At 40.0% G+C, this 23,870-nt stretch overlaps 1 protein-coding gene across 6 annotated transcripts in view; it reads left to right on the top strand.

Annotated features, from left to right (window-relative positions):
* kug (FAT atypical cadherin kugelei) overlaps nt 1-23,870 on the top strand; it is a 500,026-nt gene that overhangs the window by 208,082 nt on the left and 268,074 nt on the right. The gene's annotated exons all lie outside the window — the stretch shown is intronic.

Genomic DNA, 23,870 nt, shown 5'->3' with positions numbered 1-23,870 from the left:
TCGACCGAGAGCGCATCAATAACGTTCCCGGGTAACCGATCTTCCTCAGGAACTAGACACGACACACGGTTCGCGCGCGGAAACAATTTCGTGGCGATATCCTAACGTAGTCATCTATCGATCGCGAGCCAGCTCTGTAATTTGAATACAAAGGTTCCGAAGCGGCGGTGATACGATCGATGGTAGGAGAATTCTCGATTTCTAACGTTCCATTGAGAATAGCGCGAGCGCGGAATTCGAGGTGTAGCGAAGGTTTGCTGGCGGAGCGACGAAATTGTGTCAGAATTCCAACAAAATTCCCAGGATAAATCTCATCGTGTGTTTGTACGATCCATAGCGTGGATCGTAACGTTCCGTGAAAAAGAGGCAGACGTAGACGAGGTTCTGCCGTAGATCAACCGGTTTTCGATCGCGTTTTGAAATATGTAATCAACGGCCGTGATTTATCCTCGTGTCCTGATTACTATCCTCGGCTGATCGGCCGGCGCTGATGCGCGCCGCAGTTCGCGATATAGCTTGTTTACCGGAAACGGGTCGTGATCCGTTGTTTCGTTTCTGTACTCGGTCTGGATGGTCGTGTCATGGGTCATTAGACAGAGATCATCGAGTTTTTGACGCACACGTAGCGTTCTTGAACGTGGTTAAGGTTTAGCCAAGGTGGAATCGCTTAAAGTGTCTGTTATATTAGAAGTTGAGCGGAGAGCTTAAGTATATTCGTAACAGCCACGAGTAAACTACGAATTTTTGTGAAAATTCATATTTTTATGAATAGAGATTTCGTTCACTCTCTAAATATTATAATGTAGGAAGTTTATTTGAAGAATTTTATATAATTTCGAGGATTAGGTATGTAAAGTAAAATTACTCGTGGAGTGGCTTGATAACAGGATAATTCGATCTAGAGCGATTGTAATTGGTAACCTATCCATTATATTCTCAATAACATAATCAGAATATCAATGTTTCTATTACGATTCATCTAACCCGTAACAATGGATTGCGAATAGCAAGAATAGCATTCGATTCAAATACGGCCAGATGGAATTTTGAGGAAGCCACGGTTGAAAATTACATCGCGCTTATTCCCATTGAGTGGTTGTAATAGCGTTGCTCTGTACCGCGTTGGAGATCGTAATTAAACAGACTCGCGGCATAAATGCACGTCTGATTAAGCGGTTGTCGCCTGAATCGGTTCGTTAATTTGACATTCGGCGAATGCGGAGTCGCGAGCGGTGCGATTCTCTCTACGGCGACGTTTGTTATTTCCGAGCAGCTGTGTCCCGGATCGAACACGTTAATTACATCATTACAATCGATAATAGTCGAAATATTATCAAAAAATTCTATTTCGCGTTAATTTGTTCACTTTCCCGCTAAAAGTCTTTAAGCTTATCTGCCTTTTTCCTTCGATTAGCTATCCTAGTATCACCATAAATTATTGGCCATCTACTTCCAAAATCAGATATTATTTATTTTAATTTCTGAAACTTTACGATTATGTAAGAGCTCATCAGATAGTCAACGTTACATCACGAAATCTATCCTTGACAGTCTCACACGAAACACTCCTATGACTTACATTATTTAACACGTGGACTGTGCTATGTACACGCTGACATGTCACACCTCATCTGACCTACTGCGCCTGCCGACATACCGCGTTATATTATGGTATGTCTTATTTTGTATTCTAATGTTACAATGACATGTTTCGCTTTATATTCTATGTCTTACATCAGCTAATAGAACAAGTTATTGTGACCATTACACGGCGTGTAGAATCTATTTCATTGTATTTTATTTTCGTATTTCATTCGTGTTTTGAGGGTTGCTTTTACTTCGATTGAAGAAATTCCGAGATAAATTTATCATTTTGTTTACTATCGCACGTAGAGAGAAAAATAGATATTGCAGGAATTGTATCCAATGTTAATATCATATAAGATTGAACATAGTTCCCATCATTCTATCATTCTATCTTCCTGGCGATTTTTCCGCAACCAACATCACCGTGTTCCAACCACACCGCTGCATTGCATTCTAACGAGACGTTTGTTCGCCGATTAATCGGCCTTGATCCGGATCCAGCAACGGCAAACAGTTTGCACGCAGCGCAAAACGACGACCAATCACGCCCCGGAATAATAGAACAGTCAAATGTCACGACGAGCCGGATGACGCCACTCTTCCGTTCGGCCACTTTACGAATTCGCCGCGCAATTCCGTCCTCGCGCCGATGATATAAGAGGCGTCGTTGTTTCCCGCACACGAAATGGCCATTTGGAGCTATCAAATACGAACAATCAACCGTTTTATTTTCCTCTTTTCTGTCTTCTCCCACTCTTTTTTTTCCTGTTTTTTTCGTTTTTCAATTTGGTCGTCGACGATTCTATGGTGACGATTGATTATACGGAAACAGCAAGACATCAAGCAAACGCAAGCTCTTCTTTGGTTTACAGTAAACTGCACGCGTTATTACCACGCAATAATGTGGTGATTAATTAAACGTTGGTTTATATCGGTACTACGTTGCAAAGGAAACTAATTCACATGTAACGAGCTCGTCCGTGTACCGATAAATTTTCGAGTGGTTAATTAAAAAGTAATTACGAACGAAAAATAATTTCATCGATGGTGACTTTCATGAGGCTGCTGCTCGACTGTTTCTTTAACGAGACGCACGCGCTGCGTATTGACACGCCATAAAAGTGTTATAAAGGTCTCACCGTAATGCTAGTTAATTTTCGAATGACATTTAAAATATGTTATAAAGTATATTTAAAAATGCATGATAATCGTATAGAAAGCGATCACATATTTATAGATAAACGCACAAAGTATATACAAAGTATTACGTAAGTATCTTCTTTGTCAGAGAAGTTCGAATCCTCACGGCCGATCGTATCTCTCAAAGCTGTCTCCTCGCTTGGAGAAGAACCGAATCCACCACAGGGAATTCGAAATTTGTTTCTTATCGAATTCACTCTGTCACATACCGAACAGGCGTGCATACACGAGAAACAGTACGAGAATCGAGACACGTAAAGCACTGTTGTAGAGGCTAGCCGGGTATTCCATCTTTCTATCCTTCTCTCAAAGTGGCAACTCGAGTTTCATTCGAGAATTGCAGCTCCGTTGAAGAGTTTTTCGGCTGCAGACATTTTGGAGGGATCAGAATTTTTCAAAGTCGATAGTTTTCCAATAATGGAAGTACTCCGACCGATTTGAGTTATTTGATGCATAGCAGAAATAGGAATTAGAAATATCTTTCATATTTGAAAATGCTCAAACGAGACGTAAATCTCTTCTTTTGCTTCTCTGTAAAATCTACAGGATTCCGTTTCGAAACTAGCGTTTGCAGAATAAAAAATTTGCCGCGATTAAGAAATACAAAGAGAAGGCAATCAAAGGGTGAGTCGCAATTGTCAATAACGATATTCGATTCAGACGTGATACATAAATTGGAAAACAGAGCACTTTCGGGGTCGAATTGTTCGTTTTACGCCGATGTTTGAACGCCAAACATACGCGGCACAATTCCACAATGGATATCATCATATCGAGTACCATTATCGATTTGACGTCAATAAACAAATGGCGTTTGTTTTTTAACGAACCGGCTCCAGGGAAGCGAGTAACATCATCGATTCGCTCGATCAAACGTGCGAAATAATCGAAAATCCCAATTAGTTGAAAGAACAAGTTCTTGAAACTACATGAGCTATTACTTCTTTAGACTTCACGATGCTAACGAGTAATTGCAGGATATTGAAACTAGAATTCATTCGTTCCGTTTCAGTGGTACAAGTAATTTTCGTAGCAGAATTTATTCTAATATCTCTCTATCCCAGTAACCCGACGATTTTCTCGACTGTTTTCTGTAACACGAGAAAAATTCACGTAAATCACTAGATGTAGCATTATAAATTTCACATCTTAAATGTCATCATAACGCAATGATTATTAATATTTAGGACGTACAAGAATTTGACAAAGTATTCATTTCTTACAATAAATCTTAAGGATAAAGAAACAATTATTTTCCAAATTCTTCGTCCTGAATTTATCGTCATTTTCATTATACTATCAGAGGGTCGAAGCTTCCAAGAATCAACTTGAATCAAGCCAAGAATTCCCGTATATCTACTATCATTCACTTCCAAACTATTTCTCGCTATCTACAAACAAGACGCTCAACAGAGTGGCAAATCATATAGACGTTCCTCGAACACGTCGAAACACAACGACCCACGTGAAATCGCGCGGCGCTTCGAGCGACGATAAAAGACACCGCTGTTCTACGTTTCTCTCCAGAGAGAGCGGCTTTTCATCGCCTGCAAAACCGCGTGTTTGACATGCCAGATTTAAGGTATCCGTCGTCGACAACCGCAGAATAATAATGTTCCCGTGGAAGTGAGCTACGAGGTAGACGTGTCTGCTCACGGTGCTTGGTGTAGATCTGCCACGTACGATCGCGCACCTCGACATGGCTGGCACATATTGAATGCCCTCGCTAGAGGCTTCGCCGCGATTTGCGGATATTCTCGTTCGATTTCTTCAAGAAAATACGTCGAACGTGTAAGTTCTCCTGTTTTCTAGTCGCATTCGGGCTGAGCCGATCGACAGACGATCATTGATGATCGCCAGCGGTGGGTCGCGCTGAAACGCGCACTGATTCTTTCATGCGATGCAGGTTGATGGACAAATTAAAAGATAATCGCGCAAAAAGTAATCTCTGAGAGAATGTGAATTGGTGGACTGGTGTCTTTTATTGAATCTCGAAAAGTATTATTATTGTATAACTAATTTTGAATTTCGCAATCGTAGAAGTTTTTGGTGAAGAGAAGAAATTTAGTTAAGAAGTTAATGATAGAAATATTCATTTGTTAAAGGGAAATAGGAAATCTGTGTAATAGTAGTATAATTGTAACAAAACTATTGACTTTTCGAGGGCCACTTTCTTTGTATGTACGAGTATAGTGCGTCAAGTTTGAAAAAATTGAAAGTTCGGGTGCAAAAATTCGAAGCATTCATTGAGAATTTCGATGAATTTGCAAGAAGTTTTAATTGTGACCAAATATGGATTTCCATATTCCCTCGTACAATAATTTAATAATTAATAAATATTCGAAAAGTTGGAAATCTTTTAATCGAATTAATTCAAATATCTCTGATAAACGTAAATCTCATCGTTCCTGTGCCTTTTATTTGTTACAAAGCATCGACCTACCAAATAGTCAAGTCTCTGTCGCTCGACTTAGTTCCGTCGCAGGAAATCAAATAAAAACGTCGCTGTACGAGGTTGTAGTTGGTGAAGTATGGGTTGGAGTATATTCAAGCGAACTGAATTCTTGTTTCAACGACCGGCTGAAAGAAGTTCGAGAGCAAAGGATTCGTTCTCGAGAGAGAGAGAGAGAGAGAGAGAGAGAACGCGCAAGGTGAAATTCAGGCCCTTCGCGGCTCGAAAAGGTCAAGAGTATCCTGTGCGTTTGCAGGCGAAACGACGTGCAAGGTCGCGGCGCGAAATTCAAACGTTGCGAGCCCTTGTCCCGTGAAGGAGCTTGCTCTTGTACCCGGTGACCGAGTTTCCGAGTGCCGCGATTATCGAAACCGTGTCTGTCGTTTTTGTCGCTTGTCTTGGTTTCCTTTGCTCCGCTGAATCGACCCAGCTGTAGCTCATTAGGCCTGCCAACGGAAAAAAGAACGAAAATCTCCGCAGCATAAAGGCTGCGTCGTTTAATTTAGACGATCAACGAAGAATATTCTCGCGGATATCCGTGACCGATTTCTCTCGAAGAATGCGAGAATGAGAAAGATGAATTTGCAACGACGTGTTCGAGCGATAATATGTAGTTTAATGGAATGTTAAAAATTGCACATATTGAGAATTTGTTATTCTGCATTAATACACAATTAATGATAGTTCTTTTGAATATGTTATATTGCTAGAACGATTCTCTACAATATGTTAAATACTATTAATTATTTATGGTAATGTGTAAAAGTTTGGCTACCTTGGTATGTTCTAAATAAGAATAGATTGACAAAGTAAGCATGTAATGATTTGAGTTATAAATTGTACGTTGCAACTCTGAATAATTCGCATAATAAATATCGCGTCAACAGCAATGCTGTTCACAATGAAAAAAGGTAGGTTAAAACGCGCGAACACGGCGGAACGAAATTGAAACAAAAGAACCGCTCTTTTCCGCTGTTATACAGTTTTCTCTTTTTTATTCGGTCGATGGTATATAATTAGTGGAGTTCTCGCGAGTACTCGATAATGGCGGATCGAAGCGAAAGAACGACTAATTAAAGGGCGGGCTAGAAAATCACATGATCGGATAACCGAACAGATGCTCGTCGTCGACTTATCTATACGATGAGTTCAAGAAGCGTTCCTGCTCGGAAACTGGCCTTTCCCTTTCTGGTTCTTTGATCCGGAGAAGCAAAGCGCCAGCCGACGATAAGCGTTAACGTGAGAGGTTGTCGGATAAACGGGGGCCGGAAGCGTTATTTCGGATTGAAATAGTTTCCGTCAGAAGCGGCGCCAAGGTTTCCGGTATCATGGGTTTCAATTAAAACGTCGGTGAAACGGAAAAATGTTGATACCTTGCATCGTTTTGCTCGATGGCAATTACGCGGAAACGGTCGGTGGGGTGAAGAGACGAAGAGCCAATGGGAGAAATAAAAACGTGTTTCCCGTGACGGGTTCCCCGCGTTCTCAGCCGAGCAGAAAATTATATTTTGTCGTAGCTGGTTATTTGCTCGAGCCTCGTTAAAAATTACAATTTAGTTTATGAAACGACACACATATTGACTGACTTTTTCTAACTCGCACCTTCTTCGTTTGACGGTTTGCGAACAGAGAAAAGTTTTTAGGTAAATACGTGACGCGTTACGGATGATTTTACGTCGCGCTTGTGGTTCTGTGGAATATGCTACAATTATAGTAGAAGAATTGAGGTGAAGCGGTATTATTGCCGAAATTGACTCACAACAAATTGTTTTTTCTTCGCACATCCTTCGTGCTACCATATTTCATAAAACAGCAAGTTTAAAAGATCTACTATAATAGCAACAGCAGCAAAATCTTATTCTCCTTTGAATTCTCTCTACTTTTAATTCTTCCACATCACACAAACTATTAACTATCAGCCTCGTAACCTCCAAAACAACGTTATTCCTTCACGAATCTCCCATCTTATTAAATTAAAGTACCATTAGCATTCCTTGGCTACGACACACCCCCCGGCTTGCATGAATCTCCGTTGCCGTGGTCGTACGTATTCGTAATAGCGTCTTTCTCCTGTCCTCTCTTCTCCGTTCGCGTTAGTCGCGCAGCTGGTTCGGAAAGGAGCCGCGGGCGTACACGGTCGCGGCGCATGCTTGACCTCTCGTACGCGCCCGTATACGCGGCTGGATAATTTGTAACGCGGTTTTGCCGGTCGGCCTCGGTAAAAAGCAACCCCGAGAGAGGTGTGCACCTTTTTCCTACGTTCGACTGGCTCCGCCGCTACGGAAACCAGCGGCAGGTTACCTCCACACCGAGCTTGCTTGCTCGTGCACAGGCTGCGGCTTTATCGCAGTTCACATCAGTCTTGCAGCTGTCTGTTTATCGTTGGCTCGTAGCAACGCAGCAACTCTACGTCGAATTTTCATCATTTCGAGAACCAATCCTGTCTTTACGTTTGTTTCCTTGTAATTTTCTGTTACAAGAATAGGAGAGTTACGGGAGGAATCGGTAGCTTTAATATTATTTTCTTGCGTGATTGATTTTTAATTCAGAAGAAGATAGATAATTAAAAATTTTGCAGCAATAAGAAGCTCCAATATTATTTCATTTCCTCTTTGTGTTAATTCTTGTGAAACAAATAAATTTGATATGCGTCAATCCAATACTATGTAGAAAATATACCACTTTCTAGTACGTTCTCGATTTTTTCAATAAAATAAGGCCGTAATTATTCCGTGTCTATTAGCAGTATTTGTATTTTGCCACGCATACCGATGTACACGAATTCTTATAACGAAGAAACCACTTCTTATTACGTAGATTGTAGATACTGGTCTGTTTTGCGATTCGGCGTTGAATTCGAATTCCAGCCGCGTATGAACCAATATTTGCATATTCTACTCTCGGGTGCATTTCTCCGGAAAATATTCCGATTCTACGATCATTTCCCGCATCTAGGGCAAAATCTAAATTTATTGTATCTCGTCTCTATTGGACCTTTTCTTATTTTTTTTTTCCTTTTTGATATCAGTAGTCTATTTATCGAGGATTAAAGTTTTGATTTATATCTTATTGAAAGAAAAGACTAAAAACGTAAAATACTAAATATTAAAAATGACAGAAATTCCTTTCATAGATAAATCTAATAAAATGCAGGTGACAAGCGTTCAGATCAGCATCAGTTGATCGTATAAAAGCTTTCCGAGGCTTTAATCCGACTCCGTGTTCACAATAGCGGCGGGCATAAAAAATACCGACAGCGGCACAACGAAGAAAATTTCCTGTGGTCTGTGCTACGACAAAAGGAAGCGTTCCCTGGGTGGAGCCATAAGCAAGAAGATATGTGAAGGAACCAATTTACTGCTCAACCTGCCCTTTGAAACCACAATCCTGTTCCGAGTATATCTCACTTTCATGAAAAGTGAATTTAGCGCTAGATTATATCAATTTCGTCTCAATCTTGTTTGCTTTGATTGCGTTTTATCGATTCCACTGAATCCCATTAACGAAACGATGCATTCGACATTTTAAATACGAAAATACATGTCGAGGTGAATGTTGTGGATGTGAGACTTCATGTTGTGGACAGATCCCGGAATACGTTCGCTTTCTTTGCGTGCCGTCTTAACAAGGATTTCGATTTCCTCGAAATTTTATTTTCGAAGTTTGCCAGGATGCTCCATTTCCGCCGTGACACGCGAACTTTCGCACGCCTTCGTCATGCAACGCGCTCGTTCAGCCCTTCCAGAACATATTCACGTGACCTCGCTCCTCAGAGACCGTCCGCGAATATCGTTTCGAAGGAACATGACTCTACCTCCTAATTTGAAGACTTGAAAACGTGACTTTCTTCGAATTTCAAGCAAATGCGTTTGAATTTCAGTCGTGGAATTCGTTGTAATTCATCCAACTTAATCGAACTTATCTCTTTTATTCTGTTTTTCACAGAATTATTTTTGCTCGAACTCTTGTATTTTCATTCTTGTTTTAAATAGCAATTTGTTGAAATTAAAATAAAATTTTTATCTACAGTAGGAAATTTTATATACACACGTGGAGTTGAATAATATAAGTTGTATTTAAGTATTAAAATACAAGACGTACCGCGTAGGTATCTTGCATATTCAATACGGTTGAGGTAAAAGTAGAATATAAAATACGCGTGGAATTGGTGCAAATAAAGAGATTATAGATTTAGAGCTGATAGCTATGCAAGTAATAATTTTTGCAACATAGTTGTGAAGTAGCTGTCGTTAAATCTATATCTATGATTTAGTGTCGAGTAACGAAAAAAGGCTCCTTACCGAAACAAATTAGAGTTTAACGAGCAGAATTTTTTTAAAAACTTAGCCTAATCTATTTTCGATAGCATGTAAACGCGTTACAAATCCATCTAGGTTCTAGAAAGTAACGCATAGATTAGTTAAGGAGATTAGATTGCAAGTAAATGGCGCGCTGAGCTAAATGTCTCGGTGTTCTAGTAATTACAGTGTTGTTCGATAAGCCGTTTAATTAATGAACTTTAATTAAGAGTCTATCAATTGTCAACGCAAGACATTTAAGTCTTCGAAGAGTTAGCTGATGTTGTAAAACTAGTTACTTACTTGGATCTGAACTAGTTATTGATCAAGCAGTGTCAATTAAAGTAAAAGGAAATTGGCTCCTACTAAGTTAAAATCAAACCATGAAAACTAAACTTCCATAATTAATAATTTTGCTTCTTGTTCGTTTCAGGTAATGGCAACTCAACGTTTAATCAATTTCGGGTCTTCAGTAAGCTTCAAACAGTACGTCAAAAATGAATATATATTTTTGACAGAATTAACACAAGTTTCAAGAAGTAAGTCGATCTTTTACGTATAAGTTTTATCTACAGAAATCATTACAAATGCAGGACTACGAATTCACAGCTATTATTACTAAATTATCTCATCTTGTCATCACATTTTCGTCCATATAAAACTAAGTCCAAATCGTTAGAAAATTAATTACACAATAGTACAGAAAATCCAATTTCACTGCAAAACATTGTACAAATAGCCATACAAACACACCTACATAAACATTTTCCAAGCTGAATTACCAGCAAAATTCTCCGAAATCAGCGCGTAACTCTTTCTTCGTTGTAATCACCCAACGATTCGAGGAAACGAGTTTCTCGAGCCGACGAAAAATTAACTCGAAGCCTCTTTCCTCCAAGCAAAGCTAGTCGCGACTGGTCTTCCTCGTGACTGAACGCTTTCTCTGGTTTGACCGCGGGACGATATTGAAATTATGCGCGCAATGCCCGAAGCGGCACGGCACAAAAGGGCCTGGCTGCTCAGGCATAAATTGGCCGGTCGAAATTCCTCGAGGCCGTGCCGACCGATACACGCCTCGAGTCGTGGAAATCTTCGGAGGATCGCAGCTTCCATCGAGTGGTTCGCGAAGAAGCTTCGAACGAAACGAGATTACGAATTTATGGGAGGAGGCCTATTAGCCTTTTGTTTCTTCGGTTTCGATTCGACGCCGCGACGAATAGTTTAAGCTTCCACGGTGCCATTTGGCGAAACAGCTGCCGAAGATCCCGTTCGACATCTGTTAACCGCCCGCTCCGAAAAGATAAATGCAGCCGCCCTTTACCGATTGTAATTCTTCTCCCGACTGACCTAATGGCAGAGAAAATTAGGACCCTTGAGCTGTGAATGGTACTGTTTCGTGTGCAACGCGCGAGCGCCGTATCGCACCTATACTTGACACCCATTGTGCCGCGGCCGGTTGATGGATGTTTGTCCGTAATTTCGTTCGACGCTCTCGCCTGTTTTGACGAACGTGTGTTTGATGACTCGTGGTGTGACAATGCTTTTATACAGTTCATTACTGGGTTCTTTGTGTCCTTCTGTTCCTTTTATGCAACTCGGCAAATCGAGCTTTCGGTGAGAGCTGTAACACGTTCGTGTGCGTGCATCCTATTAAGAAGGTGTTTACTGATGACTCTATTGGCGAAAGTAATACAAAGTTTTACTGTGGCATATGTGAGGTTTTGCTGATTACTATGTTACTTGGAACACACGATGTTACGGTCTTGCGAATCATATATCATCACCTTTTTCATCATCATGTGGAGGTATAAATTTGATACTCTTTATTCAATTCTAATGTATATTTATTTAATTAGTATTAAATCTTACAACTAATACCGAAAGGGATTTGATTGATCGTAAACATATTTCTAAAGAGAATACTGCCACTTTTAAACCCCTTTTAGCTGTTAAAATTTTCCAAATTCGTATTGTACACAGAGACAGCGTTCGTTCCCGTTGCGATCGTAACTCGAAAATCGGAAGTAATCAAATTGATTCTCGGCCTGGCGGTAACTTTCGCCGATTTTACTCGCGTCGAATTTACGAGTGGGCTTCGATCCCATCCGAGCTCTATTTACGCGCTGTCCACGACGAATATTTCCAAGTGGTATCTACCGGTGGAGCGATAGTCCGTGAACAATTACCCCGGTTAGCGTTCGTAGCCGCGATAAGTCGCGGAGAGTAAATGCGCTCGATATAAAGTGAAATAAGACTGGGAGATTTTGATAGACTATCTCGTTGGCCGGTGATTTATAAACGTGCGCCTCTGGTTCACGGCTGAAATTAGTTATTCCCACTCTCTCCCGCGCGGCTCCTCGCCGTCGGTGAAATATGAACAGAAAATGAAGCCGGTTTTAGTGAACATTATGTCGTATATCCGGCGCCGATATGTAATCACATGAATCGATCAACGCGATTTCGAACGGTTCCGGACAATTTGTGCTCGAGGTTTTAGCGAGATTGTTCTATTTAATAGGAAATTTCGGGTGATTGAAGAAGGTAATGCAGTAGTAAACTGCGGCGATGGAGATCGTAATTAAATGGAAAAGTATATGCGCGACCGAGGTCTAAACTTTAATCATGAATTTTTTATTTATATTGAATTAGGTGCAAATTTCGTTTCTTTGATGTTCGAGTTTGATGAGCAAATATTACCAGTTAAATTTAATCCTATTACATAAATTTGTCAATTATCAAATAACTACGTCAAAGGAACAATAATTTATGATTAACTAGGTAGATATATTCTGCATACATATGAGAAGATTTGTAATAAAAATATTAAGATTCATGGCGCATGTAGCATATATATTTCTTATAATAAAATTGATAAAAGAAATACCGTAGATAGATATTAAATTTGTCCCTATGAACATTTTTATACTATTGATCGTAGTGGATTCAAGAAGAAGAAATCAGTTTCGTCAATTTCCCAACAGCCTTCTGTTGATGATTTCTTACAAAAATTACGCTTGTATCAGACATCGCGACACTCTCGATTATTAACAACGTCAGATGGATATACATACTTGTTCAACATGATATTACGAAGGCAGTGTTTTGAATTGCATCAAATGCTGCGTATTTATACGTGCAAACTCTACAGGTATGTTATACAGCAAATATAGATGGATCATATATGTCCACTCGTATATATTCTCCCAAGCACAGTGCAGCATTTGTAAATTATTAATGACTATCAAGGTAAACTAGTCGTGTCGTTTCTGGTGGCTAATTTGACGTGAATCGGAGCTAAATATTCCAAAGAGCACTAGCATATCCGCGATATCGTAATTGCATCTATTAAACAACATCGATTTACCCTTCATCATTGATATACCCTCCTAACAATTATCTCCAAATTTTCAATTTAAATGTACTTCTAATGAAACGAAATCAAAGATTCCAATTTATGTACGAGCAATAAATAAATAAATAAGTAAATAAGAAATAGATCTAAGCAAAGACGTACAGAGAAGGAAAATTACATATTTTGTAGCAAAATTGTAATTCATAACTATACCCCAGCATCTTCTTTCTACAGCGTCGATATTCATCCGATTACATCACCTTGTCAGACGCTTTATACTGGAAACCTTCCCTCCGATCGATTCGATCGGTCCAGTCGAGAATACTGCTGGTTCCGAGCATTACATGAAGCCCAGGCTGTCGAAGGAAAGCCGAGTGAAACCTTAGACTGCTACGTCACCGGAGAACAGAATCCATATTGAAATGGAAGGAAGCCGGCCCGGCTCGTGTCCGCGTTCAAGATAGAGTTACTCTGCAGACGACGTAACAGTGTGACGATAATAAAGCGGCATGAATAATTCATAATTTTCACAGCATGTCCAACAGGAAAGCTCTCGTGGTCGGCTACGAACCGATGGATCGCCTTCAAAAATTCATAAACCTGTCTCTCGATAGTTCCCTAGAAATCTATTCTCGATCTCACGGAACGCTGACATAGTCTCCACGAACAATGGTATCTGAATTTTACAAGATACCAGATCTTTAGGAGACAACGTTTTTCAAAACTATGAATTCACTAGCTTACACGAGAAGATGTAGTAGACGTTATTCTGAATAAGTATTTTAGACTAAAACCAATATAGTATTTTGTATTTATAAATCAGTTAGTGTTTTATATTTAAACATCGCTCTATTGAAAGACACTATAATGCTGTTTAACAGTCCAAACGCTGTAGATTGTCCAGGTTAGATCATCTCACAAGTAACGCGATTTTCCAATAAGTTGAGTTCAAGTCAACCACTTAATGGTACTCATCGTTGATTAATTTTACCAAAACTCTTTATCTTCGTTTGATATACGTATTCGAACGAATCGAATTACTTAAAGAATGACCCAATAAAATAGCAAGCTTAACCCACAAGAACCGTGACATAAGCAGGATCGTGCCCTCTCGTAGCGCAAATAGTCGCTTGTAAAACAATACGAGAATCTTTTTCTGCCAGCGCAATCGGCATGTTTCTCGTATCATTCGTATCATCGAGATTCGATAGTTGGCGAATGGACGGATATGTTCGACTCGATCGCTGCTTACTCACGTGGTTACACGCCGCCGCTGTCACGAAGATTCCCGTCTGTTTGCTTTATCCATGACCCTGGTGGCAGGCTAACAAGACCCCGGGGCCGGCGTACAAGACATCGACGATTCTGTGGACTTCGATTCGCCCAGTCATTACAACTATTACAACGGGACCTTTAATTCGACCCCTTGAGCGGATTAACGACTTCATCTTGCCTGACGGGAGAACACTCTGTCGCCGTGGCACGTCGCGCAGTCTCGCGTCCATCACCGATTGTTCCTTCGTTTCGTGGTTTTCTCCTGTCACGTGAACCTTGGTGATCTCGCGGAGAGGAATTCGCGCACGGATGAAACCTGACAGGATTTATCGAGCCGCGTGATTTATTTTAAACTACGTCTCCACCGTGGAGATGTATGTCGAACGAGTTTTGTTACTGTCGGGTAGGCGGAGAGTAACTCAAGTTTTTCTAGAATACGCGACGCAATAAATTGTCGAAGAAGTATGACTTGGTCTTCAAAACGCTCGGAAATTATGGCGTCGAAGGTGAGCGTATTTGCGTTCAGGATGCAAAACACGCGTTCGTTCTTCGTATTAGGATTATTGCATCTTGTATTTGTTATTGGCTTGTGTAACTGGGGATTTGGATATCAGTGAAAGATGTATAGTCCTGTAATATTGAAAAATATGGAAAAAATGGGGAAGTGTTAAACGTATTGATTTTCAGTCATGTTCTTCTCAATGGGGATTAGCATATAGTAAAACTAGGTGATTGTCGAATTTCGTAAATACGTGAATGAGGAAATTACGATCGAACTATTGAATGAAGCGTGTGGAACATGCGTATGGCTTACCTACGAGGGTGCGTATTCTTGGTCAGGGTGATTCATAAATGGAGTTCGTGTGATTTAGGGGATTGTGAATAACCCCATATTCCCTATCGTCGTCAATGATTCAGAATGTTTAAAAAATTATTATTAGAAACTGATATGCACGAACATGAAAATCACATTATCTATAAATGTTTATTAATTATTACGTGCAATTTGGATTTATTTTAAAATTATACCAGCATGACTGAAGATCACAGGAATCTTGTTTACCGAATATGTTCGTATTAAACGAAGAAAAAAGCTATCATAACCTACTTCGTACTTACTAATCAAGTAATTCACATTTTTCGATATAAATACATACTTCGGTTAATTGCAGGAGATGGTAGCTTACCAAAGAATGGATGAGCGAGCATCGAAACGGTACTCGGCAAGTACGTACCGCTCGAGCGGTAAGAAGAAAAACAGAGAAGGGAAATAAACTCAAAGATAAATAAAAAGAAGTAAGCCACGTCGTATCCGTTGCAGTATCTCGAACTAATAAATCATGGTTTTCGATATAAATGTTACGTGGTCGAGTTACCCCGAGGAGACGTAACTCGAGTTCACGCTGAAAAATTACCCGCTCTTAATTCCCGCCGACATTTAAAGGAACGCACTTAATTTTTCGTAATGGCCAATCATGGTTATTTATATGCGCATTTATGTATGAACCATCCAACGATGGAGAAGTCATAAAAGAGCGTCGTCGGGCGTCCGAACACCAAATTTTCCTTTCTTTCACCCTTTCATCCCGCTGTTCTCCCCTGCTGATCGATAGTTAATGTAAACGTGGCGTAACGAATAAAACTGGCCTGTCTGCGGGGGGTAAAACGCTTGATCGTCGTCGTATAATTAAGCATTTTGGCGTGGGCTCGATAAGACACGCTACGGAGGTAATTAAACGTCGGCGTGTTTTCAAGAAGCGATGTCTGACGTCTCGACGCATCGTTCCGTGTGGCCAATGTTAAGTTAAAATTGAGGATGAGTTTATTGGGCGGTATAATTTTCTGATTAAATTTGATGATCAGAACGATGAGGGCAGAACGATTTTAGCACTAGAGTTATCATGGTGAGAATTGAAAGATAGATAGTAAATATTTAAATTTGATGAAAATCGAATATAACACGATAAAGGAGAATATAGTAGGTATAAAGTAGTCTGTAATGTTATTAAGAAGAATTTGATAATTTATGTTATACGTGGGCTATTTAAGGTTATTGGCGCATAACAGAGTATCTATATACAATACACATTTTGTCTCGTACATTTTCCAAAGTACATCCTCAAGTTTTCAGCACCTATCTTGTGTTATATCTCTATGCTATATACCCTCTGGATTATTCTATTATTTTATCATAAGCTCGTAAGATGGACTCGCGTATTAAATCATGAAATTCCTTCTAAGGATATTACTATTGCATAAAATATGAAGTGAAGTAGATACCACACTGCAGAAGAATATGTTCTTCTATTATTATACGTATATTATATAATACTAATTTAACAACCTAAAACCTATCGATTAACTTCGTTGCAGAACTTTCGTCTATATATTTGTATAATTTGCGATAGAGATTTTAAATATTGAATATAAACAATAACGCACACCTTATCCAAAATTACGATTACAATTTCAGAATAACATTTTTCCAAAATTTGGCGCCAGGGATATGGGAAATATAAAATTTTAGAAAAATATTCATATATGTACATTTCAAAGAGAAATTTGACCACTTTGCAATTTTATTCGCGACTTCTGTACTAACCCACCAATTGGATGTACCGTTACTTTCCGTTTCTGTTCGATTTCTACTTTTCGCGTGTCGTTGTACAGTTCACGGGCCATCAGAGGAAAGAAGAAGACGCCGCGTGCGGTAAAAGGCAAGATTCGATATCGAAAGCGCTGTTTGGTAATCAAAGAACGGTACTCCGGCGTGTGGTTCAAGGGTCAACGGTAAGTGGCATTGCGCCAGGCCAGAAAAACGGGACGAATGTGTAATTATCGGGATCGAGGGAACATAGTCGGATAATGAATGTCGACCAGATCGCGCGGTACCTTGGGCGCAGCTTTCGCGGTTTGTCACGCGATCGAAATTTTCAACGGTATGCAAAACACGGTATACCACTTTCGTCTGTTGCTAATGGGACGAGCATACACGCTGGAGAAGACGTAACTCGGGTTCACACTGAGAAATTACACCGCCATCCATTCCTTCTCTGTGTTTACTTTGATTTCTTTGCTGTTTCTTTTTCATTGTTTTTGTCGATTATTTTTTTTTTATTTAAAAAAACAAAAAGAGGTAGTCGATTTTATATAAATTGTTGAATAGAATCGTAAAGGCAGGACATTCAGGGTTTTCAAGCTTGGATAGAAATAGATTGAAATCCATAGAAAAGTACTCCAATCTGTAGTATAATCAATGCACTGAATAGAAACGAGTATTTGCTTGCGTATACTCCATATGAGTATGTTATTTGCTACCATGCAACTGACCAGAATATACATCGCGCGGATAAATCTTTCAGTTGGAAAATAATAGTTTTTCATCGGTATCATTCTTCTTTGTTCGTCGAGAGCCATTACAGTCACTAGATACATCTCAAATAAACAATTACAAACTTTTTAAAAAACTTCATCATATTTTTTTTTACATGTAGTACACACACGTAATATACGTACAGTTTTGCAGATATTTTTATACAGAAAGAGATCTTGCGTGGAAATTAGCGAAACATAAGTCATAAAAATTCGATGGACAGTGAACGCATTGATCTAGCATGATCCGTTCTTTCAAAATACACACTTTGTATCGAGAAATCTCTGGTAAACGAGTTATCATAGTTTGCATAGGAAATAGTAGTTGATCCTACTGATCTTCGCTGATGCGCCTACAGGGAAGAAAGTTTCGATCGAGCAGATTCACCGGTGGAAACGAAACTATCGCATGTAACTTCAATCGTACGGTCTTCTTTAGGTTTTTTTCCGGCGATGATATCTCTCAATGGGGCATAATTTCGCGCGGACAGGATTGGCTAAAACAAACACGCGGGGCCCATTTAAAATTTCTACTCGTGACGTCTTCATTTCGCGTGCCACGCCGCCACAGAAATAAATTGTTCGCCCGTGGCCTGTCGAGATCGAGTCGCGTGTTCATCGATTACCATCGACTTTGCATGGGAACATTACGGCCACGGAGAAAGTCGTTCGTAGGCGTTCATGCTCCCCTCGTAACAATTTCTAAAATCCGCTGTTGCGAGACCTCTTTCGAAGCTGTGTACCTTTTTAAACGGTAATTGCAGGCCTGCGTCTGGTAATTGTCCCTCTTACGGAAGGGACACTCTGTTATTTTTCCCCTTGAAATCTTTCGTCGTTGGTTTTTTACGAGGTAAGAAACGAGGGAAATAATAATAGCGTATTTTTCGAACGGTAAGTAGATCGTGTCAGAAGAACCAGACATCGCCGAGAGTATGCCTTGCACGACGTTCTCTTTGTATAATCTTTTTGCATTCTTGTCAATCATAGTAATCGGACGATGTAACGAGGCGTGATGCAACCAGGGAGAGAGGACAAACTTTGAACGCGTAACTTCGCTCCACGTGTCGATAAGAGCCTTTGTATTTTAAGACTTGTCTGAATGAATAATTCGATATTGCTTTCGTCTTATATAATTGTACGTTTAAAAGCTGCGTTGCTTTGAGAGGTTTATTTTAAAGAAGAAGTGAAATATGAAGGAACTCTTACAATATCTCTAGCCTGCATAAATGGTTCATTACTTTGTCAAATTTAAATATGTCAAATCAAACCACGTATCTTAATTTAAATTATCGTTTGATCTGCGATATCGTAAAAAATAAATCGAATTTTTACAAACGACGAAATTTTATAACCAACTCTTCCCTTGTTTACACACTTAATGAAAAACATGATGCCAAAAGTGTTCATCAAATAGGAAGAGGCAAGACGAATACTTTGACCAGCATTAAACGACCGCGTGAGTATGTAAACCGAATAAAAAATTCTGAGAATAATTGTCTCTTAAGTTGGCCGACAGCCTAGATGTTGAGATATTCCCACCGGTGTGGTTTCCGGTCCCGCGGCCAATTATTATCTACCCCGGGCCGGATGCCAGGCGAAAGAAAACCACTTACGTGACACGCTAATAATAGGTCCTCGTACACCGGATTACGCGGAGCTTTTGTTCATTAGCGTACCATTTCGGTTTAATTGACACCTCTGACCCCGTCGGCGTCGGCTCATAGGCAAATAATGGATATCCTCGTCACTTTGTGGACGCCGGCACCGGTGGTCCACGCCAAAACCGATCAACCGGATGTGATTTTCCTTCGTAAGCCACGAATACATACTCCGCTTCTCTCGGCTTGCTGGTCAATCTTTTACCTTCTTTTTTTTTTAGTTTTTTTCCTTCTCTGGGTTTCACAGAGTAGACGTCAAAGGGTAGAGTGGCTCGTTTGGCAGCGATTAGAAGTCGTCGTTAGCGATAAAAGTGAATTGGTCGGGGTGTATGGCTTTGATCTTTGATTGGTACGAACTAGTGCTTGTTATGTAGTTAATTGCGATCATTGGAATTGCTGGTCGAATTAATCGTAGATAATTTACTGCTTCGAGTTACGTCTTGTATTCTACTTAATATACTATCTTTTCTTTTATTAAAGAGACTAGAATATTAAATGGATAATAAGAATATATTATCTATGAATCGTATTTTTGTTTTAGAAAGGGCTCGAAGTTAAATTGTTAAAACTGTTTGTTTCTCGACATACATTTTTAAAACGTACCATTTTAAATCAATATCAAATGAAGATCTCATTTTCAGACCGCTATGAAAAACAAGTCTCTCGGATTAATGACCAGCCGCACGAAATACAAGGTATAAAACTTCCGATAATGTTCCAGATAAAGTAAATGGAGCGGTGAAAAAAGCGGCAGGCTGGCGACCGCAGCCAATCAAACGCGATGTCCTAAAGTAACAGTGTAAATCATTTTAACACCAGCCCCATTAACCGACGTCCAATTAAATAATAAAAATAATTAACGAAAAATCGCTGCTGCGATTCTCGTCAGCGACAACCAGGTTGATCAACGAGAAAAAAAAGAAGGACAAGAAAAATCGAGATCAAAGAGGAACACCGTGTGTATCGATGATGTCTCTCGAGAATCTTGTTTCGACACTCCGGAGCCGGTCCATTAACGAATTAATACAGGGAGAAACTTGGTAATATATTCATGACCGGTAGTCGATTTTCTCGTCATCGACTGGCCCCTTTTGTACGCGCCTTTCAGCCAGAGATCACACACCACTCCGGTTAATCACCGTACTCGCCTCGCAGGATTATTAACCCTCGTTCGATCGAGAAAGAGGCGCATTACCGGCGTGTTCGAGTAAAAAAACAGTGCAGCTTTCTCGTCCAGCGTTTCATCGATACGCGTACCGGTACAGAAATCGATCGATTCCTTCGGCCCTTGCACGCGAAACCGATTGTATCGGTGATTTCGTCATACACAGCCTGGTGCACGTGTATCTTCATATTTTCTTCCCTCTTCTCCTCTTCTTCTGCTCTTTTATTTCTTCTTCTTTTGCTCTTTTTTAGTTTTCTTTCTTTGTTTTTTCTTTTCTCTTTGACCATTCTCTCGATGGAAAAAAATAATGAGGCAATTTTTGTTCGGTCGCGTGTATTGACGCAACGTACCCGCTTCTCTTAGGCAGAATTTTAAGCGCTTTCACTCTTGTTCGATCTCGTCCCAGTTTTTTCTCCTCGGCGAAAGTCTCCAGAGGGAAATAATAACCGAGAGCAAAGGTACGTAAAATCGGCGGATCGTTTTAACGAGATCGCGAAGCGATTGTGTAGCGATGATGTGTTGCGAATTCGGCTTATGTAATGGAGGAATGGGATGATCGAGTATTGAACATTTACAAGTACAAAATTAAGAAGTAGGAAATTGAGAACTCGCCTGTGTTATTGTGCTGGCAGATTATTCGCGCGAGTTTTAAGTAAATTATTTATTGTTTCATATTCAATTATTTTTAAAAATCTAATATTCTGTTCGCACCAAGATATCTTCTTACTGGAATAAACATTCATTTTAGGAATCTTAGGTGATATAGTAAAAAACTGTATGCATTTTTTAATATTCGTGTTCTACATCGTATCACATGAAAAAGATGCAATTATAGATGTATATATATTTTTTAATAAAAAAATAATTATCCTCGAGATCTCAAACTCACATTGGTACCATAAATCCTAGCGAGAACATCAAGAAGTCACACATTTGTAAAATCCTACAGCTATTTCTATCCTCGATGCAACACTGGTCTAATAACAATAATTTTTACCAACCTGTCGAAGCTTCGTTCCTGAACTTCCTGAACGAAGTTTCCACGCATAAATAAAAATAATATCTCCGCTGGAAAAACAACAGCGACTAAAAAGTGGTACTCTGTGACTAAAAGTGGAAACGCTTAAGCTTCTCTAATATACCACGAGGCAAAAAGATTAAATGACAAAACGGGTAATCAAGGATTCGAATGAACTGAACGCGATTCGTGAATTGTCTGGCGAACTGCTCGCGCGATATGAGCCGGCAGAACAGGACAAACGGGAATTGGGATAACTTGCCATTATTACCATGACGAGGCGGCGATTCTTTTGTTTCGTCCGAAATTGCTTTCACGTATATGCGCAACGTAATTCCAGTTGCAGGCCGAAGAGACACCGGGCGATTCGTCTTCGAGTTGATGAGAAAACGTCCTTTCCCGTGGACGAGCTTATCTCGCCGCTGCCAGAACCACTTTCGAGAAATGAAATAACATGGTAACCGTGTCCCTTCAACTGCTGGAAGTCGTGCGACGACATCGCGACGTCCTATTCGATGAACGTGTAAGTAGCAGCGACAGCAGCAGCTTCGGCCTCTCGAGTGTCAATCCTTTTTGCATATCGGACGAGAATCACCGAAGGAGCTACCGGTGATATCGTGTTTATGCATAGAATATTTCTATTTAACGTCCACGAGAACAGAATATCTCAATTAACGCGATTGTCGCTAAGAGAGCACATCTAATAGACAATGTCTGCCGTTGAAAGGACTTTCGTTTCTGGACTTACCTTGCCAAAGAATATTTCGATGTATTAATTTTACTTCGTCTAGTTCGTTCTTTTCGATTGTTCTTTAGAGAAGTTTGTTTTAGAAGAGAAAAGAATTCCTCGACTTCTATTACATTTTTACGTTGCTGTCAATTCTTACATTGAAAGGGAAATGAATTTTATTTTTCGTTGGATTAACGTCGAATTTCGTGCAGCGAATATAATGATTTTATAAGCTTGATAGATCTTTGGTGTGAAACGTACGCATGTGACAAAACATAAAAATACGATTTACTTCATTTTGTTCGTCCTATTGTCTCGAATATTAATCGAAGCATCCAACACCAACGCTAATCACGAATTAAACATACGCTTTGGAACTGATTCGCTCTAAACGTTACGCGGATACCAAACGTCAAAGTATCAGGAAGGTGAGTCTTTCACGTATTCCCAAAACCGTCCATTACAAATTCCTTGTATTTACATAAAGGCGATTAGTATGTATATAGTCAGCGGGCCAATTGACGTGACCGTAGCAAGCAGAACACTAATAAATGACCAAACTTGATCTAATTATCCAGCCGTGCGGCAGCGTATTGACATGTGCATCGAAACGCACGTGCTGATTTCAATTCTCCACCCCGACGCGTAATTGCATCTATTTGCTTATGCTCGATTGGCCCCGGCGTTACTCGTCGCAGTTCGTTTCGTCTGTCCATCACCGGACAACGCTGTGCCAATCGTCGCCCCCATCGTCGATCATAAATACATTTCCATTTGCGAGACACTTTTTTTTCTCGCCATATTTTCAATAGTCGGGGTATCGATTGACCACGTACAAATGTTTGATAAAATATCGCGGAAATATTGAGTCTGGACGATTCATATTTGGATAGTTTCAATTTAACAAAATTTCAGAGATCGCGATACCAGGGCCGATAGATTTCCACGAGGGAAGCCGACCGTTCCGTGTATTTTTACGGCCAGCTTTATACGATAAACGTCGTTTTAATAATTCCCTGTACGGGGCCGCGCCCCGATTTATTTCCGTGCGATTCCACAGCCACGGAAAACCGCGCCGATACAACACGCTCGATAATGATCGTAAATATTTGAAAGCAAACATTTCGTTGCCAAATATTTAATATGTTTTCGCTGGGGATTGTGTTAAGCGGTGTCGTTCGATCGTTAGAAAATAATTATCGTTAAAACAACAGAGTTATTGCCGACTGTTAGCGAATATTATTCCCCTTTGTCGATATTTATCTACGTATCAAGCGAGATTCGTTCGTCGAACGTAGTAGGTTTTTTAAATGTTTGATAAGCTGGAAAAGGAATAATCGTTCCACAAAAAGATTTCCTTGTTCGAGGATGAAAAACAACGAACAAAGTAGCCTTTGGGACTTCAAAAATCGCCGCTCCTATATCCTACGAAGGAGAATCCACGTGAAATCTTAATAAATCCGGTAGAGATCTCGCGAAAAGATTGGATACAAATAACACTCCTTTTTTCCTTACATCAGATGAGAAACGCTGCGTCATACTCGCGACTGACCGCGAACTCCATTCACGAAAACTAGGTTACGTTCTTCGAAGTAACGATAACAGTGACGAGTTATCGTCTGGTTCGACTCGTTCTTCAAAGACGCGAACAACGATAACGACGCGACGAGCGGGAGCATCGCGTCTTGTTGGTGGCCTTTATGTATCACCCCGTAACCGCGCCCCTAAAAGGCCCATTCTCGGTTGCATTACTTTTTGAAAGT

Source organism: Bombus vancouverensis, chromosome 2, assembly GCF_051014615.1.
Source record: "Bombus vancouverensis nearcticus chromosome 2, iyBomVanc1_principal, whole genome shotgun sequence".
Classification (NCBI taxonomy): Eukaryota; Metazoa; Arthropoda; class Insecta; order Hymenoptera; family Apidae; genus Bombus; species Bombus vancouverensis.
The sequence above is the reverse complement of the archived record's forward strand: the minus strand, read 5'-3'. Positions and strand labels throughout refer to the sequence as shown.